Below are 26,526 nucleotides of genomic sequence, written 5' to 3' on the forward strand. Positions count from 1 at the left end.
CCCTCTTCCAGACCGACGAGGTACTTACTTGGATTGTCTTAGAACAGCGATGTCCAAGGCCCTGGGAGGGTTCGGAGCCCGGTCCTCCTTTCCAAAGCCCAGAAATTTCACTGCTGGTGCTCAGAATTCACTTCTGCTCTGGGGTGAGATAAGGGGACGGTGGGGTGGGCAGGAAGAGGAGAGACTCGAGGAAAAGCCTGAGTGACCACAGGCGGCCTTCCGGCATAAGCTGTAGCATCTTTCCCTTGGCTCCGCGCCCCGTGGACACAGATTAGTCATTAACAATCCTTCCCCACTAAATGATATAAACACAGAGAGGAACCTCAGAGAGTTTCGAAATTCCCGGCACCATCCAGAGATCGGAGCCCCACAGCTCGGCTCAATCCAGAGATCGGAGCCCCACACCACACCTTTCCCGACAATCAGCTGGCGGTTTTCTAAGGGTCCCAGGAGCCCAGATTTCTGCTCTGTCCCCTCCCTCGCTTGGCAATTTCTTTTCATAGTTCTGTTACTTCCCAGAAATGAAAGCTAGAAAAGATGAGCCTGCCTGAGTCTTCTTCTTCCTCCCAGGCTTCCCGCATCAAGTTGTAAGCGATGCCTTCTGATTCTGCCTTTGGGATGCCTCCTCCTCTTTCCAAGGCTCCCTGCTCCTCTGCTAGGTTGGGCCTACCCCAGCTTCCTTTCTGAAGAACAGCGGTAGCCCGTGGCTTCCTTTTCTCTTCTCTTTTCCGGTTTTCCAATTGCATTGAGCCTGGGCTTCGTTCGGATGCACACTCAGGAGCCCTCGACATCGAGGGAGGCATTTGTTTGGCTTTTCTCAGATTTGGTTTCAACCTGTGAGCTGATGCACCTAGAGAAGCTCCCTGAGGGGATATGTTGACAATCAATTGTACGAGTAGTTAAAAGGTTTGCCGTGTGCCCAGCATATAGCCACTTCTCAATCACTTTGCACCATTTAATTCTTTTCTCTTTGTTACTTGCTAAAAGCATTATCCATATGTGTCCAGCAACATACTAAGTGACCTAATCAGAACTCCCATTTTGGTTCTCATCACCGGAAAAGTACACATAAAATGTCAGTCTTTTGGGAACCCCTTGATCTCCGGCCACCTCTTCCTAATCTGGTTTCCTAGGACTTTCTCACATCCTGTGTCTCAGAGATCCCAACTTCTGCTCATCTGCGCCAAGCTCCTGTCTCTACAAGTTCAACCACGCTTTTCCCAGATAATCTTTACATCACCCTCTTTCCATAGCCATACATCATGTAGCCTCATTCTCCATCTGCCCCGCTCTGTCCACCCAACTCCCCTGCCCGGGATGCTTTCAGCCTTATTTCTACTTTACAGTTTCCACTCAATTCTTCTATAAAGGCAGAATTTCAAGAAGGCGGGCACGGCAGCAGGCATATTGCTGTAGATCCTTGTTTTACCGTGAAGTCTCTCCGGGAAGCATTGCATCACCGCTTGTAATGCAGTCAATGAAGGAGCTGAGAAACTAGCAAGTTTTCAAAGTGGCATGGCTGCCCGTGTGTGTGTGTGTGTGTGTGTGTGTGTGTGTGTGTGTGTGTGTGTCTGTATATCTGTGTGTGTGTTTGTCTCTCTCTGTGTGTGTATGTGTGCTTGCTTGTGTGTCTCTCTGTGTGTGTGTACTTGTGTGTGTGCCTGTATGTGTGCCTGTGTCTGTGTGTGTGTCTGTGTGTGTGTACTTGTGTGTCTCTGTGTGTGTGTGTGCATATGCACGTGTAAGCCTACTTGTGTGTATGTGTATAATTGTGTGTTTATCTCTGTGTGTGTGCTTGTATGTGTGTGTCTCTGTGTCCTGGTGTGAAGTCTGTTTAATGGGAGATCTACACTCAAATCTATTAGACATGTTACATCATGCCGCTCTTTTGCACAGTTAGGTCTTATGCATCCACCCCCCCCCACACACACACACACACACTTTGGTACCTCCCGGTGTCCTACAGCACACCGCTCCGACTCTGTCAAGTCTCCTTTGTTTAAAGAAGCATCATGCCAACACTTCCTGTGCTCCTCAGCTCAGACCTGCCCCAGCAACTCCAAGCCCAGCTCTTCTTGGTGGGGAAAAAAAAAAAACTTTATGGTTTTGTTCTCTGGCATTAGTGGAGGTGATGGTTGAAGACTCGTGCCAACCACTTGGGTTTAATTCCTAGCGCTGCCGCTTATGACCTGGGTGACATTAAGTCTTAGGCTTTTGCTTAACAGCTCTGGGTCTCAGTTTCTCATCTGTAAGATGGAGATGTGATTCCTATGTGTTCCATGGAGGGATTTGAAAGAGTAAAGGGATCAATGTGTGCAGAGTGCTGGTGTCACGGGGGTTGTCTCTTGTAAGAAGGTTCTCAGCAAAGAGTAGACTGCTAGAATTTTCTCTGGAAGTTTGCCCAAGTTCCCTAAGTCCAGAGGGCTTCCCCCTCTTTTGGATCACTGGTTCTGTACAAAGTAGCACTGGTCATTACGTAAGTGCTTTCTCAAAAAATTCAACAAGTATGTGTTTCAACTTCACACCATTAAATTAATCTACGAGAAAAACCTTTTAAAACTTACCTTCAAAATATGTACACCAAACCTAACACCTCTTCACCCGCTCTGCTGTCGTCCCTCCGGTCTGAGCCTCGCTGATTTCTTCCGGATTCACAGCACAGGCTCCCAGCTGCTCTATTTCCACATTCTCTGCTGTTCATTCCAGCACTGTGGCTAGAGTAACACCGCTTAAACAGAAGCACCGTCCCTAAATGAGATATCTTTATCAAGCTCCAACCCTCGCCCCTCAAGGCTCAGAGAGTGTCAATAAAGAAGAGGTGGAAAGAATGTAAGAGCTGGAAGATGGTGAGGGATGCTGTGAAATACTGTTTTCTAAATATGACAAGCTTATGGGACTGTGATTGCCTGAACACCATCAAGTCGGTCAAAATTCTAGCCTAGGCAAATGTCTTAGTTAGGGTTTCTGTTGCTCTGAAGAGACACCATGACTGTGGGAACTCTTATAAAGAAAATATTTAATTGGGATGGCTCACTTAAAGTTTCAGAGGTTCAGTTCGTTATTACCATGAAGGGGAGCATGGCATCGTGCAGGCGGACGTGGTGCTGGAGCTGAGAGTGCTACGTCTTGCAGGCAACAGGAAGTCAACTGACTGTCACACTGAGGGAAGCTTGAGCAAAAAAGACCTCAAAGCCTGCCCCACAGTGACACACTTCCTCTGTAGTTAGAAGTTTTCCTGTGTCCTGCCCTGTCCCAGGGCAGGGGCTCAGACCCAAGTAAACATACAGAGGCTTATATTAATTATAACTGCTTGGCCATTAGCTCAGGCTTATTACTGACTTAGGTCTTACACTTAAATTAACCCATAATTCTTATCTATGTTTAGCCATGTGGCTTGGTACCTTTTCTCAGTTCTGCCTTGTCATCTTGCTTCCTCTGTGTCTGGCTGGCAACTCCTGACTCAGCCTTCCTCTTCCCAGAATTCTCCTTGCCTGCTTATCCTGCCTATCCTATACTTCCTGCCTGGCTACTGGCCAATCAGCATTTTATTTATCAACCAATCAGAGCAACACACATTCACAGCATATAGAACGACATTCCACAGCATTCTTCCAACAAGCCCACACCTCCTAATAGTGCCCCTCCCTTTGGGGACCATTTTCTTTCAAACCACCACAGCAAGGGAGCGCTCTCTAGGCCCTGCCCATTACTGAGGCACTCTTGGCAGTTGATAGCTGCTGGAGGAGAGAATCATTCTTCCATGGGAGTAAAACCACTGGCAGCTTTCCTGTACCCCTGTGGTCAGCCTCATACCCCTTACCCCATATGGACGACACTAACTGGACTTAGTGTGTCATCAAAAAAAAAAAAAAAAAAAAACCTGAAGTTGGGAGGGACATAGTAAAAGGACACAGGGGAAGTTGAAAGGAGAATGGGGGTGGACGTGATCATATTTCATCGTGTGTATGTATTCTTGAGACTCTCAAGAATGAGGGAAAAACACTTAAAAACATCATACCACTGCTTTGCTCAAAACTCCCGTGGGTTTTCATCTCCTCCAGACCAAAGATCATACTTCTTACTGTGACCTACGAAGACCTACATTCCCCACGCCCACTCCGTGACATCTCCACGTGTGTCTTCAGTCACTTGCTCTAGACCCATGGCTTCCTTCCCACTCATTGAACCCATAAAGCATCGTCTCTGATCACCCTAGCTGTTTCGTTGACTGTTCACATCCCTTCAGAGAGGGGAGGGTCACATGACCTTTACCTGAATATCTATCTGCTCCCTAACAATATTGCCTTAATTGTACACAGCCTGAGGCAAGGAGGGTCTAGAGTATATAGAGCATCGGACACTAGGAGAAGGGGGCTCCATCTCTTCCGCTGTGGGGAAGCCATCACCCTGCTGAGTAAAGACTGTCTGGTTCAGTCTTTGGGGGAGAGTTACCCGCACCCCCATAGGTAATCCTTCTCACCCATGCTCTGTAAGTAAACCCAAGGAACTTCCTGATTCCCCAGAGGGGACTTCAGTAGAATTGAGCCTCAGTTGGTTGTAGGTTCTGTTTATGTTTATTGTTTTCCCCTAGGGGGGGGGGAATTAACAACAAGGCCCCTGTGTAATCTGTTCCATAGCCTGGAATGCTTTTTGGTCGGCTATCTGCCATCATGTCCTAGCTTTCCACTCACGTAGCTGAGGGGCCTCTCTGGACCTACAGGCTATGAGTGCATGTTTCCTCCTGTTCTTGCCCCATCCGATCTCCCTCTTCCCTTGCTTTATTTTCCCTCCCAGCACAGACATGTATTTACTTATTTCATGTCTGTCTCACCACACGAAACATGGACAGATAATCTCTGTCTTGCTTGTTGGTGTGTCTTTGATCTCCAGCTGTGGGAAACAATGTGCGGGTGGGAAGTAGGAGGTCCCAGAGCCCAACCCTGGAACCACAGGCAAATACTCATATATAGAATAATAAAATAAATATAAAATATATTTTAAAGCGGGCGTGGCATCTGAGGAATGGCATTTGAGGCCCTCTTCTAGTCTTCTCATGTATATGTACACACATGCATGCATGTCCCCCTACACACACACACACACACACACACACACACACACACACACACACAAGCTATATAACACAAGTCGTGGCTTGGCAAGAGTTACACATTTCAAGACGTGGCTAAGAATCTGTTCCTCCATTCTCCATGTAATTTAGTTCTGTTCAGTTTATGCTTGTGGATCTGACTGTACTTCTCAAGCACCTGCATTTGATGGATACTCCGCAGCCTCCCTTTGGAAACTCAAAATATTTCCTAATAAGAGGCCTCATATTTTTGGTTTGTATGGAGTCCAATAGATGGCGTGGCCAGTCTCATCCATTAATTCTAACAACAGTCTCCCTTTTGTTTGGTACTTTCGAGAACTAAAGCAGGAACTCTCAACCTGGTGGGTAGAGCCAGGCCAGCTTGAGGGTGTATGACACATGCTATTCATAGACTTGGCTGTGCTTGGGAGCCAAAGAACCACACATAAAGGGATCGCTAGCAGCCTCGGATTTTCCTTCTTCTCATGGCCATTGTTTCAGCCCTAAGTGCAATCAATTGGCCCAACTACATTTAACTCATTTTTTAAAAGGCGGGATGACCCACTTTATGCTATGTTACTATGCGGGTTAATTGGATGTGAAATATTCATGGCAAGTACTCAATAAAAGACACAGTAGAAAGGTGAAGGTCATTGTAGGGCTTGAGTGCTGTATTGTGTCCAACCTGTATTTAAAAAAACAATAGTTACTGAAAGGTTATTACTAGGCAGGACAAATGAACACACGGGGGTATATTTAGAAAGGTCTCTGTCTCTTTGGGAAATATGGCTGACAGTCCTTTCAGATAAATAAAGTACTTATCATCAGAAAGCAAGGCTTTAGGCCTTCCAACTGTACTCTGCATTCACATGATTCTTTTTGTGTCTCAGAGCTGAGAATAAGGCTGACTCCAGAGCAGTATCTGATATCAGGAAAATCATGGAGCTCAGCTTCTTAGAAAAGGCTCTGAAACGGAGGAGCTCACCAGCCTATACACTGATAGTGAGCATCCTTCAAGCATCTACTTATTCAAGGCTTTGAATACTGCTTGTGGAATCCCCAGTTAGACACAGCCCACATGGACACTCTCTCTCTCCCCTGTACTCCCAAAGAATGCCACCATACTCAGAGCACTTCTGAGTTTTTAATCAGAACTATTTATTGCCTTATCTGTCTCCTCCAGTAGCTGACATCTTGAAGCCATGAACTGTGTTCCACGGCTGCTGCTGTTTTTCATCTGGCCCCTAGTTTTTTTTTTTTTTTTGTTTTGTTTTGTTTTGTTTTGTTTTGTTTTGTTTTGTTTTGTTTTGGTTTTTCGAGACAGGGTTTCTCTGTGTAGCTTTGCGCCTTTCCTGGAACTCACTTGGTAGCCCAGGCTGGCCTTGAACTCACAGAGATCCGCCTGGCTCTGCCTCCCGAGTGCTGGGATTAAAGGCGTGCGCCACCACCGCCCGGCATGGCCCCTAGTCTTAAAATAGTACCCCACCTGCCCTAGGTACTCAATGAATCTCTACAGATAAGTAGAAGAATGAATTGCATGTACTATATAAACAGCGCCTACAAATCAGTAAGAGACCAACAACAACAAAGAAAACTGAGTAAGGTGTGTGGAGACAATGGACAGAAAAGTAAGTGAAATGGTCTGCTAAGCATATAAAGACATTTGATCATAACCGGGATAATAATGGCAGATAAGAATATTATAAGTGTCTTCTGGATGCATTAAAGAACATCCAAACCCAATTATAACAAGAGGAGTGCAAATTCAGACCGCTCTGAGGTGTCATTTTGCAATGATCCAGATGAGCAAAGGCATAAAGAAGTTCACTAACTATCACGTGACAAGGGAACAGTGCTTCCACATTTTGCTGATGTGGATGGAATTCTTCAAGAGAATAAACTGCAAGTGTGCAAAAGCTTTCCCCTGGCAATTCCTCGTCTAGGCGTTTATCCTAAAAGATATGTACACGAGGGTATGGAAGTAGGTTTCACTGTCTAGTTAACTTTGCTCTGGCGTGTGCCACACCCGCTTGTCAGAGCCCTCGGCCACTCACTTCACAGCAAGCGCTGTTGTCTGAGATCCAAGCCTTTCCCAAAAACCTCCAGACTTGCACAATTCATCAAGCCAAGAGGCAGCCACCTATTACTACCAGGCTCCTCTGGGACCATACTTCCGCACTGCGGCCAGCATCACTGATTAATCAGTGTCCACGGAGTAACAGTTGTTAAATATTTGGATATCACTCCTGTGTTCAAGGTTGTTCACGGCAACACACGGGGTGCTAGCCAAACTTAGGGAACAGTCTAATCAGCAGACAGAGCCGACTGGAGCCCGCTCTGTGCAACACTGATCGGCGTATTTAATCCTCACCGTCACTCAAAGTGGAGTTACTGTGACAGTTTCCATTCTGCAGTGACAGAGCTAGCACACAAAAAAGTGGGTGGCCATGTCCTTAGAGCTAGGAAGTGGCAGAGAAAGGATTCTGCCAGGCAATGCCACTCCAAAGTCCACGCTCTTAAAATCAAATGTGTGTCGGAAAGGGTTTCATGAAATGAATTAGGATTCATCCCGGGAATGGAATGTCTGCTGTGGATACCACTCTATATAAATAAAACACTGATGGCCAGTGACCAGGCAGGAAGTATAGGCGGGACAAAGAGAGAGGAGAATTGGGGAAACAGGAAGAAGGAGGAGAGACACTGCAGCCACCGCCAGGACAAGCAGCATGTGAAGACGCCGGTAAGCCACCAGCCACGTGGCAAGGTATAGATTTATAGAAATGGGTTAATTTAAGATAAAAGAACAGTTAGCAAGAAGCCTGCCACGGCCATACAGTTTATAAGTGATATAAGCGTCAACGTGGATTGTGGGACTGCGGGGCTTGGGGAACCTGGAGAGAAGCCCTCCAGCAACAAATGTCACATACAAGCTGAGGTTCTTTATAATGCACAGCAGAGTGGTAAGCAAGCTGTACTGCTGAAAAGAAGATACATAATAACCTAGCCATCCAGTTTGTGCAGTTGTAGACATGTACGGATGCACGCATGCCTACCACAAAGTGCGGATGTATCATATACAAGTACATGCATAAGTGTTGTGGAATATTATTTTGACTAGGTAAAAATGTGTTATGTTTGTTTATGCTGTGGAATACTGCTTTACCTGTGTAAAGGTGTGTTGCATTTGTTTATGCTGCATTTGTTTAACATGTAAGGATGTGTGTTTAGCTGTGTAATGATGTGTTGTTACAGTTGTTTCACCTTGCCTGCCTAAGACACCTAATTGGTCTAACAAAGAGTTGAATGGCCAATGGTTATGCAGAGAAAGGATAAGCCAGGCTGGCAAGCAGAAAGAGTAAATAGGAGGAGAAATCTAGGCTAGGGGGGAACGAGAGAAGGAGGAGGAGAGAATGTGGGAGACGCCCTGGGCAAGAAGCCAGGCAGCCACTACCCAGCAGACATGAGAAGCAGTGAAAGACAGAAATAAGAAAGGTAATAAGCCCCAAGGCAAAAGGCAGATAAAGAGAAACTGGTTGAGTTAAGTTAAAGGAGCTAGCCAGAAACAAGCCTAAGCTAGGCGGAGCGTTCAAAACGAAAAATAAGTCTCCATGTCCTGACTTAGGAGCTGGTTGGTGACCTAAATGAAAATGCCTGGTACACATACGTGGATGTAAAAGATCACAGACTGGATGCATAGAACATGTCTAGAATGATGTCTACGAAACTGCCAATGCTAGTCATCTGCCTCCAGAGGACGGTGGATTAGGAAAAATGAGAGCGCTTTCTCTCTCTCTCTCTCTCTCTCTCTCTCTCTCTCTCTCTCTCTCTCTCTCTCTGTGTGTGTGTGTGTGTGTGTATGTGTGTGTGTCTTTTACACTGTTTGAATTTCATAGCATGTCTATGTTTCATAAATTAAACATGTTAACAATATTTAAATGGGTGATGACAAGCACATAAACACTCTGAGACAGAAAGTTAAAAAAGGGCTTAGAGAGAAAGAAAAACAATACACAGGCCAAGTGCAGCTGAATGTCCAACCCGATTAGAGGAGGAAGCGTGTGAGGTGCTTTAGGGAGCCGGGGAAGGGCGTCCTCGGGAAGAAACAGGGGTAAGGAGACTGTGACAATTAGCAGTGAGGTGCCACTCCAAGGACTCAGGGCAGTGGACCTGTGAGCGAGCTGGGGTCCAGAGTGGCTGGCAGGATGCACATGAGAAGTCAGCCCATGGGCCCCCATCCTATGGACAGAGGAACACAAATACAAACTAAAAATGTCCACACCTCATCCAGTCCGCACAGCCAGGGCTGATAAGGATACGCTCTGGCACTATCCCCAAGAGACAAGGCAAGAAACAATGAAGTAATTGAAGGTTTGGGAGAAAATAGGACCGAGAAAAAAATGGCTCAAGGAGCTGAGATTGTTGGTTTGAGGAAGGACAATTACTGGCCGCTTCTGGATGACGGCCTCACCATTCATTGTCTGGGGGAATGGTGACCAGCTGTTCCATGGTACCACAAAGAGGACAAAGAGGGAAAGGGATTCAATGCAGTGTGAGCGATTTAAATGGAACTCTGAAAAAACTTTGTCAGAGGGGGAAAAAAAAACCCTAAAACTAAAGTTGTTAAGCACTGAGGGAAAAGATTCTGGCAGAAGACTTGGATCTGCTATCCTTTCTCCTAAGGATGCAGAAATCAACCTGGCTTTGAATTCCAGTTCTAAAAGGCAAGCCGTCCCACATTTCTATATGAGCTGCTTCATCTGAAACAGGAGGAAAACACTGGACCCATAGCAAGACCGTGTGTTGGGGAAAGTTGGCATAGGATTATGAGAGAGCCTGTGTTTAGAACCCCTACATTTAGAAAGGGACCTAGCATGTAGTAAATTCTCAATAAAGAGTATCTGTTGTCTGTGTAACAAAGAAGGTATTTAATTCACAACAAATGTCTGAAGTTGCCCCGGCCAGCGGCGTCTTCAACGGGGACCTAAAGGGAGGGCCGGCGAATGAGAGGGACAAGAGACACAAAGAATGAGAGCAAAACAGGATGTCTGATCAACTCCAAAATTTTATTTTACTCTCAAGGCATATATAGGTAGGCAAAGGGGGTTGCGAGCCGGAAGGGACTTAACTATGGGGGTTGCAAGCAGGAAGAGACTTAATTATGGGCTGTTTGGCCAGCAGGGAATGTTGCCCTGGGGGTTATCTATCTACTCTTGTCTACTGCCTAATTGCCTAACTGCAGCTCGTTCACCTGATATCTGAGAAGAGGTTCTGGTATCTGTGGGAAGAGGTTCTGGTGCTATGGAGACTTAAGCAAGGCCTAGATCTAAGAAAAGAGGAGAGAAACCCAAATATGGCGGCATGTGTGTCAAGGGTCGCTTAGGTTTATGGCTCCCGTCGTTAAGTTCTCTAGACAGATGTGTAAAATGTTCCCCGAAGGTGTCTTTAACTCAAGGAAATATTCCGAGTGCCTCCTAAGTGTGTGCACACAGCTTCCACCATGATTCTGTACTCAGACAGGGTCTCACATATTCCAGGTTAGTCTGGAACTTTCTAGGTTGCCAAGGACGACCCTGAGCTTCTGATCCTCTTGCTTTTACCTTCCAAATAGGCACGCACACCACCACACCCAATTCAGGTGATGTTGGGAATAGAACCCAGGGCCTTGTTCTGGCTAGGCAAGCCCTCTACCAGCTGAACCCCATCCCTAGCCCTGATGCACACTGAACCACAATGAAGGCGTAACCTTTCTGAAAATTGATAGTTGACTAGTCACCTCATTTATTTGCTTGTAAGAAGTTCAGTGTTAGCCATTTTCCCCAAAATTTACATTTCCAACCACTCAGCTCTCTGTAACACCCAAGTAGAAAGCAGCCATCTGTTTTGTTTTGTTTCCTAATGAGTTGGACTACAGCTCTCACAATGATAAGTAAATTTCATATTACAACATGGTACAAATTCATATTCATACAACAATGACTGAAATGGAAACCTACAGGAAAGCACAACTTCTATTTATGATCTACTTTGTGTCTTCTGTTTTATTTTATTCTTTTTTTTTTAAATATATTTTGATCCCCTAAATTGATAGTGTTACCCATCAACTACTATGACCCACAGTTTGAAAAGCTGGCACAGGTTTAATGGCCCTGGGCAAAGCTTTTGTGTTTTCTGCAGTGCCCAGGAATTCATGCATGTATGACAAGCACTCTACCACTGAACTACATCCTCAATTAAGGACAACTTTCTTAATTGCTCCGAGGATCTACTTATTCATCAGTTAAAGGAGAATTGAGTGGTTTTTGTCTCAGTGTCTCACAGAGTTCAGATCAGGACACAAAATAAGTGTGCATAGCTCGTCATTAGAGTAGCTGTGTGAAGTCCCGACCTAAGCTGGGCTCAGGTGACAGTCCAGAGACCCTCTAGCTCTCCTGTGGCAGTTGTCTCCACAGGAGGCAGGCTAGAAATGCTGATGAGAACTTAGGAGTCATGTAAACAGGAACAGAAGTGGAAGAGACTGAGACACCCACCGCTGCTCACAGCCTGAACTCAGCTTAAAACTCCACCGGGAAGAGGCCACAGAAAGAAGACAATGCTGTGTATCCTTCATCCTGAAGGCAGAATAGAACAGGGGATGTTTGGGGAAAGTTTTTGATCCAAGCGGCAAAAATGAGAAACAAAAATGCGTTAAACATTTTGTTTCTTAAAAAATAAATATGCGTTGGATGCTGAAAAATCAGAGTCAAAGAACTCTTTCTCCCACTAAGCGAAAGATGTATCATTATTGTTCAAAATAAATTATTCCAGAAAAACTGCTTGGGCATTTTACCCTATAAACATGAGCCGACATTAACCTGACACTTGACATTATGCGCCTTGGTCCTGAAGAAACCAAATGAAGGTGTTTTCAAATTTTGTGCTGGATCATGTTTATGAGTTCTAACAAGTCAGGCAGGATAGTCAATGAATGGTCCTTGTGGATGCAGCTGGCCTCCACAAAAGCCATACCACAGCCCAAGAGGGAAGAGTTTATGCATTTGCTGCACATTCACAGAGAAAGCGACAGACAGACAGACAGATGACAGGCAGAAACAGGCTAATTGAGAAGAAAACAAAAGCTACTGGAAGACAGACCTCTGGAAGCAGAAGGATCAGTAAATATGGAGGCAAAATTAAGATTTTAAAGCATCCAGTACCCAAAGGTATAGGATGCCAAGACCACTTTTCTTGTTGGATTTCTGTTGCTATGATAAACACAGTGAACCAAAGCAACTGGGGAGGAAAGGCATTATTTGGCTTACACACCCCCACCACAGGTTGTCACCGAGGGAACTGAGGGCAGGAACTTAAGCAGGAGCAGATGCAGGAACCGTGGATTACTGGCTTGCCCTCCGTGGCTTACTCAGTGTGTGTTCCTGTACAGCCCAGGACCACCTCCTATGGGTAGCATCCCCCAAAGGGGGCTGAGCCTTCCACAGATCATTAATCAAGAGAATGCCCACAGATATGCCCATTGGTCAATGGAACCAATTTCTCCATCAAGGTTCCTTCTTCTTTAGTGACTCTGGTTGACAAAAACTGATCAGGACAGCCGCCGTGCTCCAAACACAGCCAGACACAGAAACAATACTAATAGATAGTATCCAATATAGGAAATCTAATGACACTTGGTTTTTCATTTAACCAAAGTTCTTTGTACTACTGAATTCTTCAGAAAGTGCTGCGCATACATGCAAGTCCTTGCGTTCCCTGCTGCCTTTACTGTGTTTATTTCAACTTAGTTTCTGGGAAGTAGAAGAGAATTAAAAAGAATGCCTACCCCACCCAACCTTGAATGGTGGGCAGATTTCCCAGGGAGTAGCTACATGGGGCTTCTAGAAAATTGGTCTTGTAGGCACAAAGTTCCTAAATCTTAGAAAGGAGTTTGGTACCCCAAGCACAGGGTGAGAAACTGCTGAGCCACAGGAGCCCAGGCCCGGATAATGGGTGGCCAAATGATGGATGGTGTGGATGATATCTTGCAGCTGGAAAAACTTTGGCTGCAACTAAGATCCTAAGATCTTGCCACAACCCTGGAGAAGAGTCCTGAAGAGAAACAAGTTTAGTGATTAGAGAGAGGGCTCCATGGATAAATCACTTGCCACACAAGCATGGGGATTGGAAGTTTGGAGCCTCTGGGGAGGCAGAGCAGCCTGCCTGCCTGTGATCCAAGTCCATGCAGCAAACTGTCCAGCTAGGCCGAATCCCTTCCGGTTCAGTGACAGACCCTACCTTAGGAAATAAAGTGGAAGGTAGTCGGTGAAGACACGTGACTTCAAAATTTGACTTACACACACACACACACACACACACACACACACACACACACAATCACACACACACACACACACACACACACACACACACACACACACACACACACACATCCTTGCTAGCATTTGGTGTTGTCGATTTTCCTGGTGCTAACCATTCTGACTTGCATCTCTGGTAGGGGTCAACCTGATTACTCATCCACCCAACACCTCAGAGGTAAGCATGCCCTTGTGGCTGTAATCTTGCCTCCTGAGCTGGGTTCTGCTTCTTCCATGGCAGGCAAGTTTTCCCTGGTGCAGCCCACCAACCGGGCCCTACCCTTTGGGTATGTGCTCCCAGGTTGCCGTCTTCCGTGGAGGGCATGGACAGTAGGCAGAAGGTCAGCTGCTTGTCTGCACTGATCTCTGGGGGTTTGCATTTCAGAAACAAACACAGGTTCTTACGACTGTCGTTTATCATCGTCCATTGTACCGGGAAGATGTGGTGCTCTGGGGAGACACTCGCTGCAGAATGATGAATCACTGCAGATCTGTGTCAGCCCAGCCCTCTATTTCCTGTTCCGAAGCAAAGGAAGTGAGTGTATCTGTATCAGGTCTGAGAATCAGATAGCATAGATAAAGCTGGAAAGACCAATGGCCTGCTAGTTTATCAAAGCTCATTTTGAAATTGTTATCCTTCCCTGATATTGTATTTAACAAAGGCAATCAGATGATCATTACAACAAGGCCCAACAGTGCTTTATTAAAAAAAAAAAAAAAACTAGATCGTTACTCATTGGATTTTAATTACCTAGTTTAATTTTGTCATGGATGCCGCCTTTAATTTTCTTCCTCTGAAGAAAATTCTTGGAAGTTACTCCCATCATTTCTGATTTTATTACCTATCTATGAAAATTAGATACTTGGCTTATTAATGTTTTAAACTGATTTTTTAATTCAGTCCCAACATCAGTCTCTATTAATCATTTTAGTAGTGTTGGCTTTGTGAAATCATAGTCGATGATCAACTACAACTACTATGGGCTTTTTAAAAATTAATAACTAATTTGTTAAATTACCACCTTTATGTAGTAATATGAAGCACCTACCAGCAAATGTGTACTTCCCTGTACTTAACTGCTGAGCATATTTTATCAAAAAAAAAGAAAAGTTTCTATCCATATAATAAAATAAGTGAATGTGTCCCTTGTAGCCATACACAAACTCTAAAGTTATCATAAATGGAGTCCATTTTTCCTTGGGAGGTGTACCAGGAAGTGAATAGGAGGATTAAAAAAATCAAGCTGGTCCATGGGCAACAGTGGAGAAGGAATATGAATACACACACACACACACACACACACACACACACACACACACACACACACATTAGGCCAGTGAGCAGGTGGGGAGAAATCACCTCCCTCAGCTCCTTCAAAAGCACATATCCTGTACCCCTCATTTATGAACTCAGGGACCTCAATGCATTGTCTGATCAGGATGAGGGTAGCTGTGGACACAACCCCTTCCTTCTCAGTCCATCACTCCTGCACTAACTCATCCATCCATCCAGTCGGGCCATATGTACAGAGCCTCGGCTCTATGGCAGTCCCCGGCTGTTCAACAGTGCAGAGTCCGATGTATTTTCTGACTAAATACATCCCATCATCTAGTAAAAAGACTGAAGTGGAAAAAAGTATAAAATTTCAAGACAGCTGAAAAGAACAGAGGTCAATATTAATTTAAATCTCCATGGCTTCAAGTAGGAGAATCAAAGAAAATTAGATAGACATCGGTATTCATTACTTTTCTCATCACGGAAGCAAAACACCTGGCAAAAGGAACTCAAATATGGGAGGGTCTCTTCTGGCTCATAGTTCAAGGCTACAATCAATCATGGCAGGGAAGCCATGGCAGCCAGAGCGTAAGGCAGCTGGTACATCGGGTCCATGGTGAGAAAACAGAGAGAGATGATGAACGCTGGTGTTCAACTTAATTCCTCCTTTCTATTGAGTCTGGGGCCCCATTCCACAGGGACGGTGCCGCCCACACTCAAGGCGGGTCTTCCCCTCTCAGCCCTTTCAGGAAACATTTGCACAGATACTCAGGGCTGTCTCTCTACGGTGACTCTCACTTCCACCAAGCTGACAGTGAAGATGGATCATCATGTCATCTTGTTTGTCACTTATTGACTGCCGCTGTCACAGAACTATCTTAACACTTACACAAGCTTTCCAAGGTGGATGCCGCTCTCTCTGTGCACAGATAAGGTAGCTGACATTGGGTAGGGGCTTGGCTAAAGCCAAAGGTTAGCAAATCCATGTAGTGACCTTTGGTCAGAGGCTCACCAGTCTGCTGGTATTGCTCTCTCTCTCTCTCTCTCTCTCTCTCTCTCTCTCTCTCTCTCTCTCTCTCTCTGAAGGAGTTTGTTGGTGGTGGTTGATTTTGCTCTTTGGGGGGGGGCAGGTCTGCCATCCAGCTCTCAAATAAGTCACACAATGAGGCTTAGTCTTAATTATAAATGCCCAGCCTTCGCTTGGCTTGTTTCTTGCCAGCTTTCCTTAACTTTGAATAATCCCATCTACCTTTGCCTCTGGGCTTTTTCTTTTTCTTACTTCTGTAAATCATACTTTCACTCTTACTCTGTGGCTAGCTGTGTGGCTGTGTGGTTGGTCCCAACGTCCTCCTCTCCTTCTTCTCTTGCTCTTTCTTCCTTTCCTCCCAGATTTCTCCTTCTATTTATTCTCTCTGCCTGCCAGCCCCACCTAGCCTTTCTCCTGCCTCATTATACGCCATTTAGCTCTTTATTAGACCATCAGGTGTTTTAGACAGGCAAAGTAACCCAGTCTCACAGAGTTAAACAAATGCAACATAAAAGAATACAACACATCTTTGCATCATTAAACAAATGTTCCAGAGCATAAACAAATGTAGCACATCTTAAAGTAATATTCTACAATAGTTTGTCCTCCACTAAGAACCAGGGGCTCTAGGAATCCTTGCTAGGCAGTAAGACATGCCCACCAGTCTAAGCAGAAAACTCCACAGCACAGTGTCCCTTGTGTGCCACATCACTCTTATTTATTATTGGCCAAAGTCATCTAAGTGCCCACCTACGCATGCTCCATTCTGCCCCTCCTGCCTAGCTAATGGAAGACAACCTTAGTGGTGGCTGGATTGGGAGAAGGCAATTGTGATTCCTTCCCAATTGGATATCAGAAAACAAAACAAACAAACAAACAAAACCCACAGTAACCCGCATAACTATGTGGCCGTTCTTACTGATCTCAGTAATTGTCACTGTGCTCCATAAATCCACGAATGAGAAGATGAAAGGAGAAAAGAGCGAAATGCTAGGAAAGGGGGACTAGATCTGGACCTTGGGTCATCTGGTTTCCCACCCACTGACTCTCTCTTCATCACACTTTGTCGGGTCTACAGGGGTCTGGGATCTTACCAGCCCCAGTCTGTGATCATTCTCCAATGTCTGAGCTTAATGACTGCATTAACCAGCACACCAGAAGGAGACAGGCCTACGGAATATTAGCTTGTTTCTTAATGTTTCATAGGGTTCCCCAGGTATTTTTAGGTACCATGAAAATGGTTTTCATGTATAAATCATCTGGATTTCTTCTGAAATATTATCTCAGACATCATTTATGTTGTCCTGGCATTAATGTCCACGTGACAAATTGCTTCACTAATTTATTGATATGCCTTTTGATGCTGGATATATAACTCTGACAACTCCCTCTTTGCTCTAGAGAAACTTCTAAGTTTAATCTGGCTAATTCTAGTTTAATCCATTAATCTATTTACTCGACCAACCATTGTGTGGGGAGTTGATAGTTTGATGGCCTTGCTCCTCCTTCAAAGGGCTTTTGATTTCCTTCTTCTTCATCATAACTGCTTTCTCTACACATTTACTAAAGTGTGTTTCACTATACATATCTTTTGGAAGTAAGAAACATGTACATAAACATAATGAACAGCTAAATGGTCTTATTGTAAAGATCATAGGGTCTGAGGCTCAGAATACCTCTACCTCTAACAGCAGAAAGTGAATAAATTATGCTTTCTGAGTCTCGGTTTCCACTCCCATACAGTGAGACTAAGAACCCCCATGGGGCATGTTTATGAAGATTGAGACCATATATAAGAAGCCCCTGGCACTACAAGTTTTTGGTAGTTACTACTTATATTTTGAAAGGTAACTAGCTATACAATGGGGCTTTTCATCCAGTTCCTGAGATGGGTCAGGCTGGGTACCAATGGACGTCAAGACATTTTTAAAAGCTGAAATTTTAAATTAGTTTCAAACTGCTTCCTCTCCATCTCCTCTTGGATTCCTAGCCATGTTCCATCTCCCCTTGTTGCCTCGTGGTCAGGCCCTCTTGTCTAATTATAAACTCAATTTTGGCTTGTTAGCAGCAAAGATTTTTCTCAGGCTCTGTTCTATAAACAATACCAAGAAATCCCAGATGCTTTGGAAACCAGAAGGGCTCTCCCAGTCTGCAGTTTCGTTTTCTTGGGTGCCCCCCCCCCCGCCGCTTTATCTGAAAGATACCACAAATGACCATAGCTTTAAAACTTGTGTATTTATTTGGTATCAACAGGCACAGCACAGTAAGCTTTTCTGTTCTGCAGCAGCTTCACACTGTCTTACATTACTCTTCCCCTTACCTGCCTCACCTCTGGCAAAGTCTGCGGGCTGAAAGGAATCTCATTCCCCATTTATGTACCGTTCCTAGCTCAGTGGCAAATGTGCACAATAGATGCTCAAAAATATTTGCTGACTATCACACAGATACTCGATGCAGTGTTTATCACAGAACTATTCACAACAGCTAAGTTATTAAACTGACCTGGTGTCTATCAGTGGAGGAATGGATGAAGAAAATGTGATATGTATACACAATGGAAATTTTTCCAGCCACAAAGAAGAACAAATTTATGTCATTTTGCAAAATAATGGATACAACTGGGGATAATCATAGTAAGGGAATTAAGCCAGCCCCAGGAAGACAAATATTATGCTTTCTTTTCTATGTAGTTCTTGGATTCCATACAGACACATTAAATCACATGTGTATACATGACATGAAAATAAAAGCATGCATGTCTAAGGGACCAAAGGGGACCGATGGGAAGGAGATGGGAAAGATGGGAGAGCATATAAAGAATATGTCCAATGTAAAATAATACATACTTATATGAAAATTTCTTCTCTAACACAGTACCATGTGCAGTGAATACATACAACAAAAATTTTTAATGAATTTGTTGCATCAATAACTAGAACAGTCAATTAAAAGCTATGAATGAATGAATGTCACTCACTATGTCTACTTGAGATATATAAAACTTTAAAAACAATATCAACTTAAACATTATTTTTAACCTTAAGCTATAAAACAAAAGCTTTTTCAAATTACAGAGGCATACATGCATCTAAGACAATGACAATTTTATTCATGACTGTTCTTGTGATTATTTTCAAACAATATTACTAACACAAATGTATTGAGTTCAGAGGCGTTCTTGCATGGAGTTCTGGTTCAGTACTCTCTCTCTAGTGATGGGAGCCTGAGTTTTGTAAAGCCCATGGGTGAAGGCTGGTCTGCATTCTTTCTAGGGCCAAGGCACAGCAGCATGAATAAGGTAGGAGCCCTGAAGGGAGTCTTGGGAAATAATGCTTCCAAAACTAGACTCACAGGTGACAACCGAGTGTAACGCTGAGGGTGCTCTGAGTAGAATTGTTTGTAAGATTTGTTCTGGCATTCCCACAGGTACCCAAATCTGCAGATGTGGAAGGCCCTCATGTAAAATGGCATAGTGTTTGCCTATAACCTCCCCACACTGTCCTGTATACTTTCAATTAGCTTGAGATTACTTAAAGTACCTACTACAAGGTAAATGTTGCTACACTGCATTGTCTATGGCATAATCACAAGAAAAAGTATCTGTATGTGTTCAGTTCAGATAAAAACATTTTGTGTTACAGTTGATCGGATCCAAAGGTGTAGAACTGATGGATCCAGAGTACCACCATGCTGCCCCATGTGAACTGTTCCGTTCCAGGGTGCTTTCTCTGTCATGCACAATATTTGGTCCCACAGATAATCAGTTATCCTCCTTGCCCCTTATCTAAAATCCAGTCTCACAGAGCTTTTCCTTGTGTATAATATAATTTTAATATGAATTTAATGTAATTTAATATAAACTTGAGGTGTCCAGGCTTGGATAATGGAACTTGGCACTCTCTGTCTCCCTCCTTACAAAGATACTCCTCCCATCTTCACTTACCTTTGTAGAGAAATATCCAGATTTCTTTTATTCTGCCTTCTCTTTTTAGCTGTCCTAATTCTATCCTCAGACCCTAATAACCCATAAAGCTTTTTTCCTAAACAAAGGGATTCCCTTCACTTGGAAGATTTTCATATCAACTGGTAAAGAGTTTCTTTTGTGCCTTGAGCAGAAATTTCTAATTGTTATCAAACAGCTATTCTTGCCTTTCTACTTAGGACTACTGAATTTTAGCTGGGCACATAGACACTCATAATAAAAACTGTCTGTCTCGGCCTCCCTTGCAGCTAGGTGTAGCCGTGGAATAGATTCAGAACAGATGTGCACGACGGTGCATGGAGTGTGCCCTTGTCTTCCTTTCACCTCCTGCGAGATGGCTGAAGTGATGATGGAAGCCGGAGCAGCAGCACCAAGGACAGTGTAAGTGGAGAATAAGAAAACAGATCTGGAGAGAGACCGCAGTATATAAATGGACCTGCGTTCAATCCCCAGCACCACCACTCTCTCAAAACACACACACACACACACACACACACACACACACACACACACACACACACACACAAGCATGATGATGTTATCCCACTGGGGAGGAGGAGAGAGGTGGATGCTTAGGGCTTGCTGGCCAACCAGCCTAGCCTACTTGGCAAGTTCCAGGCCAGTGAGGAACCCAGTCAAAACAAAACAACAACAACAACAAAAAGGTAGAAGACACTGGAGGAAGAACATCTGAGACTGTCCTCTAACCTCCAAGTGCCCCTAGTGCACAAGGACACACACACACACACACACACACACACACACACACACACACACACACACACACGCACAGGATAAGAGACAAAAAGCCTGAGTCACACTGCAGAGCTCCTTTTCCATCATTACACTAAGGAGGAAGGGAGGGGAGGTGCTTTTCCTTGTTTAGGTTGTTTTATCAGTTCTCTGTGGCAGGCGCTGGAACAGTATCCTACCGAATGCCACTCAAACACTGGCAAACATCAGCAGCATCAGTGGATATCATGACAAGCATTCTAATTGGATTATCTGTTCATTTATTTCCTTTCTCTTTTTTGTTTTGCTCTTTCATGAAAAAAATCACCCCGCAGGCTTTTAAAACAAGTCAACAGACCTTTGTTGTTTTTGTTACAAATAAGAAAATTTGCATTTTACATGCACTTAGCTATTTTTCAACTAATTCTAATTAATGTAGCATTCTTCTAAATTTAACTTGAGCTTACACTGAAGTTCCCTTAAAATTTCCTGTTTAGATTTCAGCAAACTTGTATGTTGTACTACCTCAAGACTTTCCTCTTTTTTTTAAAATAATAAAATGTCTTCAAACATTCAGAAGCAAATATACATTTTTAAACCTCGAGAAATCAAAAGCCAGGGATGGGCAAACGGCTCGGTGGGTAAGATGGCTGCCATTAAAACCTGAGTTTAAATTCAACAGCACCCACGTAAAAGCCAGTTGTGGCTGCATGTGCCTGTAACCCCAGCATTGTGGGGCAGAAACAGGCAGGGTTTTTTTTAGATTTATTTATTTATTATGTACACAGAAGAAGGTGCCAGATCTCACTACAGATGGTTGTGAGCCACCATGTGGTTGCTGGGAATTGAACTCAGGACCTCTGGAAGAGCAGTCGGTGCTCGTAACCTCTGAGCCATCTCTCCAGTCTGAAACAGGCAGATTTTAGATACTCACTGACCAGCCAGCCCAGGCCAAACGGCATTGTTCAGGTTCAGGGAGAGACCCTGTCTCAAAGAAATGAAGCTGACAATAATACAGAGAGGCACTTTATGTCTTCCTTCCGCCTCCAAATATACACATAAGGGCATGTACACCTATACATATACAGAGAGAGAGAGAGAGAGAGAGAGAGAGAGAGAGAGAGAGAGAGAGAGAGAGAGAGAGAGAAGGGGTGCCTATGGTAAGCTTTGTATATAAATTATTCCTCCACACATTTTTATATCTCCATAGCCTACTATCTGGTTATAAACCACATATAAAATTCTTTTTTTTTTCAAACTTTTGGTTAGTAACAATATCATGAAGGTTGTTTTTCCTTTTCACAAATTCAGTCAGTGATGCAGGAAGATTTTTATGTTTAACCTTAGGTGTCTCAGTTTGAATATGCTTTAGGGTTCTATCTAGTAAGAGAAGCTGATGTGTTGTGCTGTACACACATTTTCAACTTTCAACTTCATTAAGTTGCTCTTCATACTGGCCTACCAGTTTATACCCCATTTCACTACATCTCTAGCATATGGTATTGTTGGTTTTTTTTTTATTTTTCTCCATATAATACATTCAGAATAACAGTTCTCTTGTTTTGATTTGCATTTCTCTGATTGTTTTTTAGATTTCTTTGCCATTAAGGTTTTTTTTTATTCAATTATTTTCCTCTAATTTTTTATTGCCTACTTTATTACTGGGTTGTCTGGCTCTTGGTTGATATGTAGCTATTCTTTACATATCTTTTCAGATATATGCGTTGGCAATATCTTCTATCTTTTAATTTGACCCACAGAATTTTAACATTTCAGCGTTAACTCCTTTTCCTTCTGAGTTACGGTTCTGTCTTCTGATTAAGAAATCTTCTTTTATGAGGACATTATTTTTTATTTTAAGCCAATTATTTTAAACTTTTACTTATAGGGATTTGACTTTGGGGGGAAAATAAATGAGAATTTTAAATGTAAAAGTTCTAATTCTAAGTATAACAAATGATAGCATTTTGAGAAATTGTCAGAGAAAAAATGATAAATTTTTGAAAAAGCAGAAATGACCAAAGAAAACAGAAACTAAACATAGTGGAAAGAATTCTTTCGTGTGTGTGTGTGTGTGTGTGTGTGTGTGTCTGTGTCTGTGTCTGTGTCTGTGTCTGTGTATCTGTATGTCTGTGTATGTGCGTATGTCTGTATCTGTGTGTGTCTGTGTGTATCTGTGTGTGTCTGTATGTCTGTATGTCTGTGTATCTGTGTGTGTGTGTGTATGTGTGTGTGTGTCTGTCTGTGTGTGTGTGTGTGTGTGTGTGTCTGTGTGTGTGTTTGTGTGTGATATGGCTTTTCTTATGTCAGGTTTTAAGTCCTTTAGGACCCTCTCCCCATTCCTTCATGTGACATGATGGTGATGCTCGGTGCTTGTGTTGAAATCAGCTCATGCCCTCCTGAAGCTCTGCACACACTCATGTATTCTTCCAGCCTTGGCTCTTTGCCTTTCTGTCCAGCAGTCCCAGAGATGGCTCGTGTCCCAGACACTGCCATCACCACCTCATATCCTAACGTCTCCAATTTTCTCTCCTCAGAGACAAGGTCTGGCCGTGGAGCACAGATTGAGTATGACAGAACCCCACTGAGACTTCATCTCCACGCCAATCATTGCTGTCCAAATGAGCTGTCAGTACCAGGAGCGAGTCGGGGACACCGGGGGCCAGTGCTTGCTGGCTGATGTGGGACAGCCACTGGGTGACCGCATACAATCACTACTCCTCAGAGCAGGCAACTGTGGAAGAAAAGAAGCAAGAAATTGATCTGCAAGCTCATGTCCATCCGCTGCCTCATTCATGAAAGCCCGACCTTCATGGCACTGAATTCAATTTTTGAAGAAGTCAGAAAAAAAAATGCCAGTGTTAAAAGGCAGAGAAGAATCTGCCAAGGCGGGTACAACAAGACTCACCCAGCAGATGTTGGCACTCCATATCACAGCAGATCAGATTCAGCACTGTGGCAAAGGAGACAATAGGAAGAAACAGCTTTAAAAACACCCCATGGGGTGGCATAGTGGAAGATCCATATCCCCATGCACACACCCCACCTCGTAGATTGTGCAGCTCCAGGCACAAACCCTATGGAGTTCGGGTGGTGATGTTGTGTGGGTGATGAGTTCATCAGTTATAACAAATGTGCCATTACGGTGGGGGACGTTGATGATGGAGGAGGCTGCTACGTCAGGGAAGGCATATGTAGGGAACTCCTACAGCATGCGCTTCACGTCGCTGCGACGCTCAAACTGCTCTAAACTTTAAAGTCATTTGAAGAAAACACAATTTGAAACTACCAATTTAACTTTTAAAATTGCAACTGTCCATATATTTATCGAAAGACACTGGAGGGAGAAACACGGGAACCACAGTGTTTGAAAAATGTGTATTTTTTTGAATTTCTGGGATCTGCCATCATACTTTCTCCCCCCACCACCACCACATTGTCCTAATCAAGAATCTGTTTGAAGTCGTTTGAGTAAGCAGAACGAGCATCTCTAGATTCCACGCTCACAAAATTCACTTGGCTCCCAGAAGATAACTGCCTGTCAGCATCAAGCTCAGCTGATGCATAACTGTGACAACATCACACACCAAATTAGCGAACTGGCCGGCTTCAAATCCCTCTCCCAGCGCCTGCTCTTGTCAAGTATTTAGTTGCGAATGGAAACGATAAGTTATTCCTCTTCCGTCACTTGGAATAAACACTTACAAGCTCTCTGATACTGCACTGTGGGAGTAACGCCTTCACTCTTTTGTGGAGCTGCTGGGGACTTAAAGGAGCTGAGGTCAGGGGATATGTTATGTGAGATAGCTGTGAATTTCTGGAAATGTTCAAGGTAAACTAATTTAGCACAAGGGGAAGAAAGGGCGTGAGAAAGAGTGCTGAAGTTAGACAGAGTTTGGCGTTGGATTTTGACCCCACTTAAAAACTTCGAAATTAAGCAAGTCTCTCTTTTTCTGAGTCTGTTTTCCATCGTTCAGATGGAAATAAAAGTATCAGCTCCACAGAACTGCTCTGAGAACTGAAATTATGCCTATTAAGAGCTAGCCCACTGCCTCGCACATCGCTAAATGGCTTACAGACTTGGTCCAGCTAGTCCAACAATGGCTGTCTACCAACCGAAGGTCCAATAATCCAGTAGTTGTTCAGTCCATGAGACTGAATGTCTCAAGTGGTCTTCAGTATGTGCTGGAACCCAGAAGATGTAGGCTCTAATATCAGTGAAGGAATGGACTTGCTAATGAGAGTAAGAGCAAGCCGGCAAAGAGAATGAATTTCCTTTTTTCATGTCCTTATACTATATAAGCTGCAAGCAAAAGCTGTGGCCCAGATTAGAGGTGGGTCTTCTCAACTAAAGATCCAGATTACAACTGGGTCCTCCCACTTTAAATGATTTAATTAAGGAAAACTCCTTCATAGGTGCCCCCAGCCACTTGGGTTTTAGTTAATTCTAGATGTAGTCAAGTTGACAGCCAATAATGGCTATCACAGTCACTATACAGAAAAATGATCAATAATCAAAAAGTATTTTTTTTTACTTTAAGAATATTGTTGTCGTTCAGTGGTGGCACACATAGTTCATCTCAGTACTTGGGAGGCAGAGCCAGGTGGATCTCTGTGAGTTCGAGGCCAGCCTGGTCTACAGAGTGAGATCCAGGATGGGCACCAAAATTACACAGAGAAATCCTGCCTCAAAAAAAGAAAAGAAAAGAATATTGTTGTAGATGTAACCAACCGTCTTATTAAATAAGAAACACAGAAACAATGTAAAAGAGAAAGCCGAGAAGTCAGAGCTCAGAGCTAAAATCTCACCCTTCCTCCTGCTGTCCCAGCTTCGCGAAAAAAGACCTACTTCCTGTCGGTTCGTATTTTTAAAGTATGTTGTTCTGCCTTCTCATTGGTTGTAAACCCAAACACATGACTGCCTCGTCACTGTCTGAATGTACAGCCCCCTAGGTCTTAAAGGCATATGTCTCCAATGCTGGCTGTATCCCTGAACACACAGAGATCTTATGGGATTAAAGGCGTGTGCCACCACCGCCACACTCTTGCTATGGCTCTAATAGCTCTGACTCCCAGACAACTTTATTTATTAACATACAATCAAAATAATAATTCAGTACAATTAGATTATCACCACATATTGTCTTGGTTGGGGTTTCTATTGTTGTGAAGAGACACCATGACCATGGGGAACTCTTAGAAAGGAAAATATTTCATTGGGGCTAGCTCACAGTTTGAAAGTTCTAGTCCATTATCCTCATGGCGGGATGATACGGTGTTGGAGAAGGAGCTGAGATGTCTACACCCTGATCCGAGGACAGATGAAGCAAATGTGCCACACTGAGGGTAGCTTGAGTGAAGGAGACCTCAAAGCCCACTTCCACAGTGACACACTTCCTCCAACAAGGCCACACCTCCTAAATAGCGCTACTCCCTTCGGGGCCATTTTCTTTCAAACCACCACAAATATTAACCAGGTACTTCACACTTGGCAGTCTCTCATGAGAATATCATTGGATTGATGTACAAATATTTATGAATAAAGGTTGTAACATTATTTTAAACTCACAGAAACAGAAAGGGTGAAGGTGTCCAACAATGGAAGACTAGCTTAAGTGTTACTTCATAGACACACCATCAGAGACATTATACAGCTATTGAAATTACTCTTTCTAAAATCTGTTAATAACATGGAGAAATATTCAAAATATCAGAAGATAACCCAGACATGTTGGCACATGCTTTTAATCCCAGCACTCAGGAAGCAGAGGCAGGCGGGTCTCGGTGAGTTTGAGGCCAGCCTGGTCTACAAACAGAGTTCCAAGACAGCCAGGGTGGTTACATAGAGAAACCCTGTCTCAAACAACAACAACAACAACAACAAAAGTACCAAAAGATAATGCACAGGGAAGCTTGTCTGAATTCCAGTGCCTAACAGAAAAAAATGTTTTCACGAATGTTAAGTTTTTTAGTGGAATAAACATGTATGTATTTGTTTACATATAAGCCTATAAAATAATTAGTAGGGAAGAAAAAATAATCTAAGACAAACAGGCCAAGTGTCTAACATTG

General features: G+C 43.6%; 1 protein-coding gene and 2 long non-coding RNA genes across 7 annotated transcripts in view; 1 reads left to right on the top strand and 2 right to left on the bottom strand.

Annotated features, from left to right (window-relative positions):
* Nr1h4 (nuclear receptor subfamily 1 group H member 4) overlaps positions 1 to 255 on the bottom strand; it is an 85,207-nt gene extending 84,952 nt beyond the window's left edge. For 2 of the 4 annotated variants that reach the window (XM_006979829.4, XM_015998458.3), the window contains exon 1: positions 29 to 255. The gene's annotated coding sequence lies outside the window, so the exon portion shown is untranslated. The remainder of the gene's footprint in view (positions 1 to 28) is intronic. The other 2 variants (XM_076554598.1, XM_015998457.3) reach the window with 1 other exon arrangement.
* A 7,223-nt stretch (positions 256 to 7,478) lies between these two features.
* On the top strand, positions 7,479 to 26,011 carry LOC121823753 (uncharacterized). 2 transcript variants are annotated; one of them, XR_006065324.2, is made up of 3 exons: positions 7,479 to 7,829; positions 19,971 to 20,103; positions 22,992 to 26,011. It is a non-coding gene; the product is annotated as an uncharacterized LOC121823753 (long non-coding RNA). The 2 variants fall into 2 exon arrangements; XR_006065325.2 differs by having other exon boundaries at positions 7,481 to 7,853.
* LOC143269414 (uncharacterized) lies at positions 21,208 to 23,408 on the bottom strand. Its single transcript, XR_013045820.1, has 2 exons — positions 23,363 to 23,408; positions 21,208 to 23,188 (listed from the first exon to the last, which is right to left on the bottom strand). It is a non-coding gene; the product is annotated as an uncharacterized LOC143269414 (long non-coding RNA).
* Positions 26,012 to 26,526: the final 515 nt, after the last annotated feature.

Source organism: Peromyscus maniculatus, chromosome 18 (assembly GCF_049852395.1).
Source record: "Peromyscus maniculatus bairdii isolate BWxNUB_F1_BW_parent chromosome 18, HU_Pman_BW_mat_3.1, whole genome shotgun sequence".
In the NCBI taxonomy this organism is placed as follows: domain Eukaryota; kingdom Metazoa; phylum Chordata; class Mammalia; order Rodentia; family Cricetidae; genus Peromyscus; species Peromyscus maniculatus.